Source organism: Protopterus annectens, chromosome 17.part0 (assembly GCF_019279795.1).
Source record: "Protopterus annectens isolate FY-2018-M chromosome 17.part0, PAN1.0, whole genome shotgun sequence".
Lineage (NCBI taxonomy): Eukaryota > Metazoa > Chordata > Ceratodontiformes > Protopteridae > Protopterus > Protopterus annectens.
In genome coordinates this window covers 35,450,344-35,462,476 of record NC_056751.1, presented here as the reverse complement: position 1 = coordinate 35,462,476, position 12,133 = coordinate 35,450,344, and the positions used below count along the sequence as shown (strand labels likewise).

General features: G+C 41.8%; 1 protein-coding gene across 1 annotated transcript in view; it reads right to left on the bottom strand.

Moving 5' to 3' along the window:
• CDS1 (CDP-diacylglycerol synthase 1) overlaps positions 1-12,133 on the bottom strand; it is a 1,285,468-nt gene that overhangs the window by 480,133 nt on the left and 793,202 nt on the right. The window lies entirely within an intron of this gene.

Genomic DNA, 12,133 nt, shown 5'->3' with positions numbered 1-12,133 from the left:
TGTAAGATGTAAGAACAATATTTACATCTCCCACAACACCTAGTACCATTGTTAATGACTTCATCTGTTACAAGACATTTTGGTCCACTTTCTAGAATCTTTTTCAGATTAAATCCAATTTTTATTGCCTTCCTTCTGGGGGCACCTGACATCTGGGGCAAGAAAAACTGAAGAAAATGGCGTCGGCTGGTTCTTTTATACCCCTGTTGCACTGACGTCAGGGAAGAGGCGACGACAACCGACGCCGGACCTAGACTTTGGAATTCGGCCGACCGAGGACCCGCCTGACGGCAGGAAAACTCATCTGTTACGACTGCAGCTGTATTAGCACTTGAACATCTACATTTATGGTAGGTACAAAACTGTACTTTGTACTTACAGAATTTACTCTATCTCTACTAATCTGCACATCCAGGAAATCAATCTCACTCTGGGAATATTTATAAGTAAACTTTAGAAAATTAGTAACAGTATTCAAAAATTGCATGAACTCCAACAGTAATTCTTCAGTGCCACCCCAAAACAACATAAAAACGTCATCTACTAAGCGCTTGTACCACAGAATCGATTCACTGTATACGTTGTTAAACAGAACTGCATTAACTTCCCATTGCACCAAAGAAAGGTTGGCATTGCTATTGGCACAAGCTGTGCCCATAGCCATGCCAACCTTCTGTAAGTAGTAATCATCTCCAAACATGAAAATATTGTTGTCAAGTATAATATCCAACAGAGCACAGTGTAGTCTAACTTTCTCTGAGGATACACCTTTGTTCAACAACAGGTCTCTAACATTCTCTATACCTCATGTGTTGGGTATCACAGTGAACAATGACTATACATCTAGAGTTACAAACAAACAATCAGTTTCTAAAGGTTCCAAATGCATATTTAACTCACTAAGGAAAGTCTTAGTATCTTGTAACACAGTTTCACACTTGTCCAAAATTGGATGTAAATTCTTTTGTACATAAATAGAGAGGGGCTCAGTGGCCCACCCTCTACTAGAGACTATCTGCCACATCGGAGGGGTTATCAAGCTCTTATGTGTCTTCGGTAACCCATATATAGCAGGAATGATGGGATGTTCCATCTTAAAATAATCGAAAATTGAATCTGAAATCATGCCAGAGATCAGTAGATCAAATATATAAAATTCAATCTTATCAATCACACTCTTGGCTACACACAAAGAAATAGGTTGATATGTATACGTATCACTCAACAAATCCATCATTCTGCTGATATACAAACTCTTATCTAAAATGACAATGCCCCATCCTTTGTCAGCTGGTCGTATTTCTATAGAAGATAGTCCCTTTAATTCTTGTAGAGCCTCATATTCAACATTGGACATGTTAAAAAAACAATGTTTTGTCATTTTTATCAAATAATTCTCTTAGCTGTCTTTCACACACGTCAATAAATGTATCATCTATGGTAGCATTCACAGGTGGTATATATAAACTGTGTTTTTTAAAAATACAGCGTTCATGCACACTACCATGAAACATGGCTTGCAGGGTCAAAGTTCTACCGAATAACTTTAGGTCTTTTAATAGATCTACCAAATCAATTCTCCGAGCTGGTGTAAAGCTCAATCCTCTGTTTAGTAGCATATTTTGTGTGTCAGTCAACGTATATGAAGATATATTTACCACTAAACTTGTTTGAATTTCTTTCCAGTTCTGACCGGCTCTTCTATGCTGTGTGGGTGTTGCATTCTCTGATTCCTTATGCGGCTTCTTGATCTGCCCCTTATCGGTAGGGGATTTGTTAACAAAAAACACCCTTGTAGTGCCGGAAACAACATATCCGTCTGCTGATCCTTGTCCAGCCCTGAGGACAACGTTGAAGATTCCTTACGTCTCACGGCTTGGCTGCTGTTGGTATGCAATAACATAGTGCCACAGTTCTCTTTCACATTTGTTGGTCCTGTCTCTTTTTCCTTAGTTAAAGGTGTAATTATGTTCTCCCTCATATGTCCATCAACAACGGTGGAAAAATCAGGTTGAATATAATGGATCGATTCATTGGAGGTCACAGAGGCAACTTGACAACGCCCCACATTTACGTCGCCCTGTGATAGAGTAGCTTTACTTCTCTCCCTTGCCCATGAAAACACATTGCCTTGCCGGAAATCTGAAAAATCTCTCTGTAGCTTCCGTGATTTAGTGGTGACAATCTCTTCTCATACATAGTTATATCTTCGTGTAGCTTATCCATTTTATCTCCCATGACATCAGGCAAAAAGCTATCGTACATCTCATTTTGTTTGGCATTTATTTCAATAACTAACTCTGTTTCTTGTGGTCGAAAAAAAATTATAAGGAGTTGCATATACTTAGCACTGCACTCCAAATTCAATAGCTGCCATTGTCTTAGAAGCTCTGGATATGCCTGACCGCAACTTGGCATGGTTAGAACCCGTAGTCCTCTTGGTGCAACGTTAAAACTGAGTGATGCTTCTAAGTGAAAGTGCTGCCATTGTTGGAGCTTGTATTTATATAGTTTGTTCTCAAGCACTTTATATTTATTCAGGAAATTATCATACATAGTAACATCTCGTGGTTGCGAACTGCCAACAAATATTTCTCGTTCAGTTAACAGCGAGTTAATATTAGATTCCAACAGTGCATTGAAACGTTCCCTCATCCTCTTATTAGAGACTCCAGATACATGCATCAACTGAGGGACTGAATCCACTTCAACAATTCAGTATTCCCTTCTGCCATGTTCGATAGGGAATAACAATCCAGCAAAAACACCCAAACGAATAAAGTAACAATGTAACAAAAATAAATTGAGCAAAGGCAACAAATCACTGGTTACACACGGCAGAAATAAAACTCGTTTAATAGAAAAGTTAGCGCTTTCACGGATATGTTCCGCTTCATCAGACTTACTTATACAAAACTAAATGTGCCTATAAATACAAGTTCAAAAATAGGAGAACCAATCAAGAACCATGATAAATTAATGACATCACCTCTTACATCACATTAATACAATTAATTAAAAACCTAATAAATAAACTTAGGAAAAAAACCTGTATGTATACATAATCTAGATGCATCGGAAAATACATATAAAAATGCAAAAAAAAAAAATAAAAACATATATATATATATATATATATATATATATATATATATAATATATAATAATTGCACTATATATCATGATACTAATAAAAAAATATGTAGAGTATATACAGAACATATAGAATATAAAGGATCAGTGATTACCGTGATACCCAACACATGGGGTATAGAGAATGTTAGAGACCTGTCGTTGAACAAAGGTGTATCCTCAGAGAAAGTTAGACTACTCTGTGCACTGTTGGATATTATACTTGACAAGAATATTTTCATGTTTGGAGATGATTACTACTTACAGAAGGTTAGCATGGCTATGGTCACAGCTTGTGCTAATAGATACGCCAACCTTTCTTTGGTGCAATGGAAAGTTAATGCCGTTCTGTCTAACAACGTATACAGTGAATCGATTCTGTGGTACAAGCGCTTTGTAGATGACGTTTTTATGTTGTGGGGTGGCACTGAGGAATTACTGTTGGAGTTCATGCAATTTTTGAATACTGTTACTAGTTTTCTAAAGTTTACTTATAAATATTCCCAGAGTGAGATTGATTTCCTGGATGTGCAGATTAGTAGAGATAGAGTAAATTCTGTAAGTACAAAGTACAGTTTTGTACCTACCATAAATGTATATGTTCGAGTGCTAATACAGCTGCAGTCGTAACAGATGAGTTTTCCTGCCGTCAGGCGGGTCCTCGGTCGGCCAAATTCCAAAGTCTAGGTCCGGCGTCGGTTGTCGTCGCCTCTTCCCTGACGTCAGTGCAACAGGGGTATAAAAGAACCAGCCGATGCCATTTTCTTCAGTTTTTCTTGCCCCAGATGTCAGGTGCCCCCAGAAGGAAGGCAATACATAAATTTATGTCATAATGCAATGCAATATAATCAAAAAAACAGTAGTTGCAAGCAAATACACCATAAATGAATACCCCAATCAGGTTGTATGAGGAGGTGTTAGCCAATAGGCCTGTCCCAAGAGGGAAGGAGGGAGGGAAACCTGGACTGCAGCTGTATTAGCACTCGAACATCTACATTTATGGTAGGTACAAAACTGTACTATGTTCATCGTGTATACAGCTGCAGTCATAACCGATGGGTAGAATCCCAAAGCTAAAAAAGGGTGGTAGGCACTGGGTGGAACTAGGAGGAGCCAGGATGCCCTGCAAGACTGCAGTGGCAAAGCCTGCTCTAGTTTTGGAGTATAATGGTAAGTGGTAGTGCTTGGAGAAGGTATGCACAGAACTCCAAGTGGCTGCTTCCACAATATCTTTGGTAGGAACCCCTCTGAAGAAAGCTGCAGAGGTAGCTGTGGCCCTTGTGGAGTGAGATCTTTTGCCTGCAGGTACAGTTTTACCATGAAAAGAGTAACAAAAAGCATGCAGTGGGCTATCCATTTTGAGATTGTCTGTTAGGAAATTGGCTTCCCTTTAGCTCCTGTAGCATAGGACACAAAGAGTTGCTCTGATTTTCTGAAAGGCTTTGTTCTGTCCAAATAATAACGCAGCTGTCTGTGGATGTCCAAGGAATGTAGTAGTCTCTCCCCTTTGTTTTGAGGATTAGGGTAAAAGGTAGGTAAGTGGATAGCCTGATTCAAAGCTACCCTGGATACCACCTTTGGCATAAAGGACGGGTTGGTTCGTAAGGAAACTCTGTCCTGATGGAAAATGATGAAAGGCTGCACAGCCATGAAGGCTTGTAGTTCCGATACCCTGCAAGCTGAGGTGATAGCCAGAAGGAAGGCTGTTTTCCAGGACAAATATTGCAATTCTGTTGAGGCAGCTGGCTCAAAAGGAGGCAAGGTCAGTTTTTCTAGAATGAAATTGAGGTCCCAAGCAGGTACTGGTTGTTTCCTTGGGGGTTTTATATTCTTAGCCCCTCTGAGGAACTGTCTTAAGAGGGGGTGAGAGAATAAAGGAGGATCAGTGTTGTATTCTGCAGAAATATCTGAGGCATGGATTTTGATGGAGGAGAATGAAAGTCCACTGCTTAGCATCTCAGCTAGATACTGTAATATTTGAGGCAAATTCAGTATTCCAGGATTCTGGCCCTTTTTCTCATTCCAGGCACAAAACCGTTTCTATTTTGCGGAGTAAGCTTTTCTAGTAGAAGGCCTTCTGGCCTCCAAAATGACATCCTGCACCTCCTTGGAGAGTAGGGTCTGTTGTGAAGTTAAGGAATCTTCCATGCGGCCAGATTGAGTGTTTTCAGCTGACTGTGAAGAGTTTTGAAGCTGTGCTGAGTCAGAAAAAGAGGCATTAGAGGTAGGGTCCATGGTGGTGAATGCGTCAGGCTCCTCAGGAGTGGGTACCAGTGTTGTCTTGGCCAGTCTGGAGCAATGAGAATCATCTTTGGTCTGTCTGCTCTGGTTTTTAATAGAACTTTGGGAAGCAGAGGAAGAGGTGGAAAGGCATAAACTGTCATTGTTGTCCAACTGAAAGAGAGTGCGTCCACTCTCCAGGCCTGTGGATGAAAAGTCCTTGAGCAGAATTTTGTTAATTGGTGATTTTTGTGGGAGGCAAAGAGATCTATGTCTGGCCTTCCCCATGCTTGAATTATCTCTGTAAAAACTTGAGGATGCAACTTCCATTCGTGTGGATCTGTCATATTTCTGCTTAGGTTGTCTGCCAGCGTGTTTTCCTTGCCTGGCAAGTACTGTGCTTGAAGTTCGATTTGTAATTCCAGAGCCATGTTCCAAAGAGACATGGCCAGCCTGCATAGGGGGTATGAATGGGTTCCTCCCTGTTTGTTTATGTACCACATTACTGTGGTGTTGTCTGTCCTTATCAATAGTTGACCTGGATGCAGACGGTCTTTGAAAGCTATAATAGCATTTATTACTGCTAGCATTTCCTTTTGATTGATGTGTAGGTACTTTTCTTTTTGGGACCATTTGCCCTGAATGCACCGATCTGTCATGTGCGCCCCCCAGGTGTAGTCCGAGGCGTCTGTTGTGATGACTTGATTTGCTTGAGGCTTGCAGAATGGGAGACCTGTGTTTCTTTGGCATGCTTGAGCTCACCACAGAAATTCCTTTTGAAGACATGGAATCAGTGGTATTATTGTTTCCAAACTGTGGCTGTGTTGAGACCATAGGTTTTTCAGGTACCATTGAAGTTTCCTCATATGCAGCTTTGCACATGGGATTAGTAGGATGCAAGATGCCATGAATCCCAGAGCCTGCAGGATTTTCCTTGCAGTCAGCCTGGTGAAATTTGCTAGTTTTCTGAAGTATTGAGTTAGTTGCCCCTGTTTCTCTGGTGTGAGGTAGGCCATCTGGGTGTTTGCGTCCAAGTTGGCACCCAGGAAAATTATTGTTTGAGAGGGTATTAGCCTTGATTTCTTTTTGTTGACTGTGTATCCCAGAGAATTCAACAACATTATTACAAAAGCCAGATGTTTTAGAAGTATGTGCTTGCTGTCCGCTTGGATCAGGCAGTCGTCCAAATATGGGTATATTTGTATCACTTGAAGTCTGCAGTAGGCAATTACTGATGCCAGGCATTTCGTGAATACTCTGGGCGCAGTAGATAAGCCAAAGGGCAATGCAGAAAATTGATAATGGGTTGAACCTGCAAGAAATCTGAGGTATCTTCTGCAATCTTGTCTGACTGGGACATGCAGATATGCCTCCTTGAGGTCCAATGTTACCAGCTAAGACTCCTTGCCCAGCATGGGAAGAAGCTGCTGTAATGTGAGCATCTTGTATTTTGGCACGAGTAAAAATGTGTTTAGGATGGATAGGTCCAAAATAGGTCTCCAATCTTTTCCCTTCCTTGGTACCAGGAATAGTCTGGAGTAAAAACCTTGACTTTGTTCTTGTGTAGGTACCTCTTGAATAGCTTTCATGTCCACGAGATCTGAAATTTGTTTTTGTGCCTCTGCCCTTTGATTGTGTGGCAGGTTTGGCATGCCTCTCATTTTTGGAAGGGTGTGAAAATGGAATCTGTAGCCTCTGTTTATAATGTCCAGGATCCATTTGTCTTTTGTGACAATATGCCAATTTTTTGAAAATAATGCCAGTTTTCCGCCTAAAGGTGCTGCCATTTGAGCCTTGCTTGGCATGCAAAGGGGAAAGTCATTGGGTCTGCTTTCTGAATGGCTGTGAACTATCCTCACCACCTCTTTGTGCAGGAGCTTGCCATTGTCTGCCTCTAAACGATCCTTGAGATTGCCATCTGCCCCTCGGGCGCCTGTATCTACCTCTTTGGGGTCTGTCCGTGGCTGGAAAGGACCAATTTTTGGAAGACCAATTTCTACTGAAACGTGGAGGTTGTACCTGTAGGAAATCTTTCACTGTTTGCATTGATTTAGCCTTTTCCTCCATTTTCTGTAATACCTCCTCAGCTTTAACACCAAATAATACATCTTTTTGCAGAGGGGCATCTAGTAATTTAGCTTTGACATGATCTGGTAAGGTTTGCTCTTTGAGCCAGGCATGTCTACGTATGACTGATCCTGTAACAGCAGCTCTACGTGAGGCCTCTAAAGCATCAAAACCACATTGCAAAGTATGTTTACCCACTTGTTCTGCACTATGCATCAAATCCTGCAACTCCTTCAAGTCTGGTTGTTCAGGCTGTGACATTTTGCTTCTCAACTGTGATAACAGAAACTGTTGGTACTTTAGCATATGGAACTGGCAGTTTAATGCCCTCATGGTTAAGGTGGCCGAGGTGTATACCTTTTCCCCCCACCTTTCTAAAGCTCTGGAATCTCTTTCTGAAGGTAATGGATTTTTAGCAGTGGAGGCCTTAATTCCTTTGGGGCCCTGTGAGATAGTTTCTGGGTCAGCCGCATGGCTTTTGTATAGGAACTGGTGTGAGTCAGGAACCCAGTAATACCTGTCAGGCTTGACTGGGGCTGGAGGTAAAGAGTCTGGGTTAAGGCAGGCCTCCGAATACACGTCATCTAGAATGTCTAAGACAAAAGGTATAGCCAGAGGCCTGCGCTGAGGGAGCAAGAGAAAATCCCTAAGCCTTTTCTTGGAGTCTGAGTACTCTTGGCCTTCCCAGTGGAAGTGTTCCCTCAAGGTATGCAAGGTTTCCCCAAAAGAGTAATCGTCGGGGGGGGGGGGGGAGACAGAGGGAATGGACTCCTCTGCATCAGAATCCTCAGAAGGGGAGTATGAATGTTCCTGGTCATCAGAATGCTCTGAAATAATGGAGGCCTGGTCCGAGGAGGGGGATTCTTCCTCCACGCTGGGCCTTTTGTCCGGGGGGGGGTTGAGAACCCCCTGATAAGAGTAATCAAATCCTCAGCCATTTTGAGCATCTGCTTTTTAGGCATGGGGCCTTGAGAAGGGCCCTGTGGAGCTTGTCTCTTAGCATGCATGGCTGCTTTAGACTTAGTGAAAGCCTTGATGGAAAAAGAAGAGGAGGGCCTGAAGACACCTTGAGAGGTGGCAGACCTGTCTAAACTCTGAGTTTCACCGCCAAGAGTGGCTTCGGTATCGGTAGTCGGGGTGTGGGCCAAAGAGCCTGCGACCTCGGGTACAGTAGACACCGCCAATGAAGTGTCGTCAGTAGTCAGGGGCTGCGTAGGCGCCTCACTGAGAACCGGACCACCTGTAGTCAGCTTTGGCGTGGTGTCGGTAGAAGCCGCGGACCTCATATGTCGGTCCTTATCTTTGCGTCTTTTACTCAAAACTGGAGTCGGAGTATCTGACGACATAATGTAATTAAATTTTTTGCCAAAATAGTGTTGGGCGAACTCCGCCCGACGCTTAATGGTGCGTCTGTTGAATGTAGCACAAAAATGACAGGCCGAGACGTCGTGGTCTGGGCCTAAGCAAGGAATGCAGAGGGAATGAAAATCCTTATGCGGTATTTGCTTCCCACATGAAATGCAATTATTAACTTTGTCTGACATCGGTCTGAGGCAAGAAAAGTTTCCCCAACGGGGTACTTAGCTTTCAAGAAGACTTCGGTTGCAAAATATTCGTAATCTCAGGAGCTAGCCGACCGGCACTTGCGAACTGCTTCTGCTTCGGGCACCGCGCGGCAAGAAAGACTGAAGAAAATGGCGTCGGCTGGTTCTTTTATACCCCTGTCGCACTGACGTCAGGGAAGAGGCGACGACAACTGACGCCGGACCTAGACTTTGGAATTCGGCCGACCGAGGACCCGCCTGACGGCAGGAAAACCCATCTGTTATGACTGCAGCTGTATGCACGATGAACATCACTGTAGAGAAAACCTGTTAGAAAAAAACAACGTATTGCACTACAAGAGTATGCACTCCAGACATGTTAAACGTAATGTCTTAAAAGGGCAGATCTACAGGATCATGCGCCGTACAATGATGACACCCAATTGGAATTGGCACTGGCCAAACTGAAGAGTGAGTTTATGGAGAGAGGGTATAAAGAGAAAGCCACTGACAGCCAGATACAAGATGCCTGGAAAGAGAGACAAGGCAGGTGTAGACCTTATTTTAACAATAATGTATTGTCAGTGATACCTGAAGTAGAATATGTGACCAATAGTAATGAGTTAACTGTAGATGTACATGTACAGAATAAAGTGTGAATGCCTCTGACTTTTGCCAGTAATGTAAGCATGGTATGTGACATAATTAAGAATAATTGGGCTATTCTGCAGATGGTGGATGAGTTGACGGGGGTGATAGGAAGAAGGCCCAACTTTATTTTTCAAAATAATAGATCTATTAAAGATCAGTTGTGCTATAAATCTTATTCACAGAAGTATGTTCCATCAGATAGACAAGGCACATATGCATGCAGAAATTGTATGGCCTGTGCACACATTCATCTCGGAGGGCATTTTATACATCCATCTCTAGGCTTTAAGATTGATACACAATTTTATGCTGAATGTAAGACCAGAAATGTGGTCTACTTCAGCTTTTGCACAAAATGTTTCTCCTTTTATATAGGGAAAACCAATTGTTCTTTTAAAGAAAGGATATTAGAACATTGTAGGGATGTGAAAGACAGTAATGCTTTAGCTATGCATGTGAAAAAAGAGGGTTCAGAGCATATGTTTAAATTTTTAGTGTTGGAAATTGTAGATAGTAGTAAAAGAGGTGGTGATCTGAATATCAGCACTGAAGCCGTTGAAAAAAATGGATATTAAAGTTTCAGGCAGATAAACCACCAGGTCTAAACAACAGAGTTTCTCTAAAACCCTTTCTCAAAGCTAGAGCCCTTAAACATTGATCCTATATATTCTATATGTTCCATATATACTCTATATATATTTTTATTAGTATCATGATATATAGTGCGATTTTATATATATATATATATATATATATATATATATATATATATATATATATATATAGGTTTTTATTTTTATTTTATTTTATGCATTTTTATATGTATTTTCTGATGCATCTAGATTATGTATACATAACAGTTTTTTTCCCTATGTTTATTTATTAGGTTTTTAATTAATTGTATTAATGTGACGCAAGAGGTGATGTCATTAATTTATCATGGTTCTTGATTGGTTCTCCTATTTTTGAACTTGTATTTATAGGCACATTTAGTTTTGTATAAGTAAGTCTGATGAAGCAGAACGTATCTGTGAAAGCGCTAACTAGCACTAACTTTTCTATTAAATGAGTTTTATTTCTGCCGTGTGTAACCAGTGATTTGTTGCCTTTGCTCAATTTATATGCAAATTACCTCTTTGTAGAGCAACTTGAGTAAGGTATGTAGTAAAAACTTAGGAAACAATCTCCTCAGAACCAGAGTCATGTGCTTGTGACGAAAATAAGCGAGAAGCCCTGTCCTGTGCATGAATCGTGCCATCCCAAATAGAACCAAGATGCTCTCCTCCAAAAAAAGGAAGCCAATCTGGTGGTCCCCTGCCATCAATAAACTATACAACAGATGGAAGAAACTGTTGCAGAAAAGAGGAAAATCCCAGGATGCAAAAAACTCCCTTACCAGCCTCAGTAAGAAGCTGAGATCCCTCATAAAATCCTCCAAAGCTAGTTACAAAAATAAAATTGCCAAAGATTCCAAAGACAACCACAAGGCATTCTATAGTTATGTCAAGAATCTAAATGGCAATGCTCAGATCTGCTCTGAACTCCAACAGAATAGCATGAAATATACTGATCCCAAGGATTTTGGCAATATCCTGGCAGATCGATTTAGTGACAACTTTACCACCCTCTCACCCCCTAAAGGGCCCATCTCATTACCAAAAGACTGCTAAATTCGAATAATCACGGCCACACAGGTAGAAACCGCACTCTCCAAAGCTAAGAATACAGTATCCATGGGGCCAAATGACATCCCGGGCTGTGTACTACATGAACTACAAAATGAACTGGCACCTCACCTAAGTGTCATGTTTAATCATAGCCTCACCTCAGGCTTCGTGCCCACTGAGTGGCGCACAGCTACAGTTATCTCACTCCACAAGGGGGGATCCACCTTGGATCCCAGGAACTACTGTCCCATCAGTCTGATGAGCCTGATCTGCAAGGGCATGGAATGCATTATCATGGAACTTATAAACAAAGACACTGGCAACCTTCAAACACTGGACCCCACCCAGTTTGGGTTCGTGAAGGGCCGATCTTGTCTCCTGAACCTGAGTGACTTCTTCGAATCAGTCCCCAGACTGTGGATGAAGGTAAGGCAGTCCATACAGCCTATCTGGACAGGCCTTCGACACCATCCCCCACTCTGGAATCATAGATAAACTTACTAAGCTGGGCATAAATCCCTACATCACTCGATGGGTTGCCAACTGGCTTACTGACAGAACCCACACTGTAAAAGTAGCCGACACCAAATCCAGCTCCAGACAAGTGACAAGTGGAGTACCTTACGGTTCCATCTTGGGACTGCTCTTGTTTGGCATCTACTTCTCTGAAGTACAGGCCAACACTAAGGGACTCTGGCTAACAAAGTTCACAGATGACTGCAAACTGGGAGCCATTATTGAATCTCCAAATGATGTGGACATTCTACAAAAGGGCCTTACAGAAACAGATGCTTGGTGCCAGTGCCATGGGCTCAAGCTTAATTCTAAGAAATGTATAGTTATCCCCTTTGG